The sequence below is a fragment of the Oncorhynchus nerka genome, linkage group LG16 (genome assembly GCF_034236695.1).
Source record: "Oncorhynchus nerka isolate Pitt River linkage group LG16, Oner_Uvic_2.0, whole genome shotgun sequence".
NCBI lineage: Eukaryota > Metazoa > Chordata > Actinopteri > Salmoniformes > Salmonidae > Oncorhynchus > Oncorhynchus nerka.
In genome coordinates, this window is record NC_088411.1 from 23,990,607 (window position 1) to 23,993,517 (window position 2,911).

At 39.1% G+C, this 2,911-nt stretch overlaps 1 non-coding gene across 1 annotated transcript; it reads right to left on the reverse strand.

Moving 5' to 3' along the window:
• Nucleotides 1-1,197: 1,197 nt before the first annotated feature.
• Nucleotides 1,198-1,250, reverse strand: LOC115144629 (U7 small nuclear RNA). The gene has a single exon (XR_003865849.1). It is a non-coding gene; the product is annotated as a U7 small nuclear RNA (small nuclear RNA).
• Between the last annotated feature and the right edge of the window lie 1,661 nt (nt 1,251-2,911).

Genomic DNA, 2,911 nt, shown 5'->3' on the forward strand with positions numbered 1-2,911 from the left:
AAACAATACATTGATGGTCAAATGCAAAATCTCCTTCTTAACCCTAGGGACAAGCCACAGAAGTCCCTAAATATAAGCGAGGTGCTCTGTATACTGTAATGCATTTGATAGATTCTGTATTCAGAATGTTCGTCATCTTTACCCCAAACCACAGAATGTAACAGACGTCTAGGGACCCCTCTTATAATGCTGTGGTGTTCCAGTGGTTCTCGAGCCTCATCAATCAATCCTCTTTGCCATGGCTTGCTGTGACGAGTCAGTCCAAACACTGGAAAGTTGGCACCATCATAAAACTATCATAAAAAGCCGCAAACAATTTGCACTTATGAGAAATGAAAGGGAGCAGTAGTTAAATGTTAAACGTCATGGGATTGAAGTGCTCTGTGGGTGATAGATGTAGGAATGAAAGAAAACGAAATGAGCATCATTAAATGAAAATAAAAGCTACACAGGCAGGTACATGCCATACAAAGGAGGCACTTCTTTCTGGCTCGTTCCATAGTGTGTGAGTTATTACTCCAGACGGAGTCAAATCAGGTCCTAAACATGTAGGCTTGTTTGAGAGGACTATGACGCATAGACCGAGGGGTCCTCAATTACTCAGTCTCACCTCACCTCTGCCTAAACCTCCCTCTACCTGGCACAAACCCAACCACCCCATGCCACTCATGATTTGTAGATGTCAAATTAAGAGCCAATTAGATGCAATGGGCCTTGCAGTGTAACATTTATTACCATCAGGATTTGATTAAGCACCAACAAGATTTTTACTCTGATTGTTCTGTCAGAGGGTATAGCCTAGCTCTGATGGTTGTTCACAGTTTCTACACACAACAGAAACCTTTAGTAATCAGCCAGTGTAACCAACATAAAAATTACTATATTATACTATGGTCTAAATACTGTAGTATTAATATATTTATATACTGTATTATTCACTGTAGTTTTTTGCAGACTGTAGCATACTGTAGTATTTACAGTTAATTAACTATAGTATAAATACTGTAGTAAAGAAATGTGTAGTACATACTGTAGTAATTAATGTTGTGTTTTTGCAGATTGTAGTATACTGTTGTATAAACTGTAGTGCTTCTGCAGACTGTAATATACAGTACTGTAGTTTTTGCCGTATTGTTTTTGCTGGTGTTACTGTAGAATTTACTATAGTGTTTTTGTTTTACTATCTTTGACATAGAAGGAGGCTTTCTCCTTGAGGAAACCTGCTGGAGAAATACTAAAAGAGTACATTTTCCATAATCTGCAGATAGATGTAATTATATAGTATTTACTATAGTTTAAAAAGTGCAGTATTTACTATAGTTTTCTACGTGAATAATACACATGACTGAGGGATACTACAGTGTGAAGTATAGTATTCTATAGTAAACTGTAGTATTTTTACAGGTGGAGAAGTTTATTTTGCATTATTTTTCTCATCCAGAGCAACTTACATGTGCCGTGCGCAATGGTATGTTCACAGATTTTTCACCTAGTCGGCTCAGGTATTCAAACCAGCAACCTTTTGGTTACTGGCCCAATGCTCTTAACCGCTAGGCTACCTGCCACCTACTTTATGGCCTTTTTTAGTGTTGCACAAACGGTTGTGTAGAAATTGTGTAATACGTACTAAAAGTGTGGAAAATAGAGATAAATGATTTGGAGCTTGTGCGTTCCAGATCGCACAAGCCAAGGCTGCCTACTTAAAAGGTGAGTAGTGGCTGATCCTCTGTCAATGTTCAGCTATGTATGGTGTCACTCACACACATGCACACACACATGCACACACACATACACACACAAATGCTGTTTTCCTTTAAATCCGCTCAGATGAGTATTGTTGTAAACATTACAGCTGTTCTTTAAGTGGACTATGCCCCTGTCTGGCCGTAAATGACAAAAACAAGAAAATTATCTAGTTGCTTAATTAATATAAGGAGTTTTACTTGTACAGATGGGGAGAGGTCTGGCCGTAATAAAGAGATGCTCTGCTTGTGACACCACACTCCAAGTTCTGTAGGCTCTAGTTTTGTCTAATCTTGATTATTGTCCAGTCGTGTGGTCCAGTGCTGCAAGGAAAGACCTAGTTCAGCTGCTGCTGGCCCAGAACAGAGCGGCACGTTTTACTCTTCATTGTAATCAGAGGGCTGATATACAACGCCTCTCCCCTATTTGACCTAGATAGTTTGTGTGTATGCATTGATATGTAGGCTACGTGTGCCTTTTGAAAAAATGAATGTAGTTCTGTCCCTGAGCTGTTCTTATCTATTGATGTTCTGTATTATGTCATTCTGTATTGTGTTTCATGTTTTGTGTTGAACCCCAGGAAGAGTAGCTGCTGCTTTTGCAACAGCTAATGGGCATGCTAATAAAATACCAAGTACCAATTTGTAAAGATTAGTGTTAACTGCAGGCTTAACCTTAGTGGAAGGAAGTTTCCAACAAACTTCCCCAATGGAGTGGTGCCGAGAGCAGGCTTTGTGGAATCTAGCTCAGACTACATCGATTTGACCATAGTCAATACTTAAAAAATAATAATAATTATGAAATGCCCACCTTGTACCTATGTTTGTCCTCTGTAGTTGCGTGCCTTTCTTTGTTTGCTGAAGTCCATACCTTTTTAATAAATGTTAATCAAATATCACAGCTGACTGTTTTCTTGTTGAGATTCAAATGTCACCTGCGCACTTGCACTGAGTTGCCATCTTAGAGCAACAGCAATGAGCAAACAGCCAATGTTTGTGTTTGACGAAAGTTTAAAGAAAATGTATGGATTTCAGCAAACAAAGAAAGGCACACAACTACAGAGGACAAACACACAGTAAGTACAAGGTGGGTGTTTCACAGCTTGACCCACATGGACAAAACCAACACCTATGTGAGAATGCTGTTCATAGACTTTAGCTCAGCATTC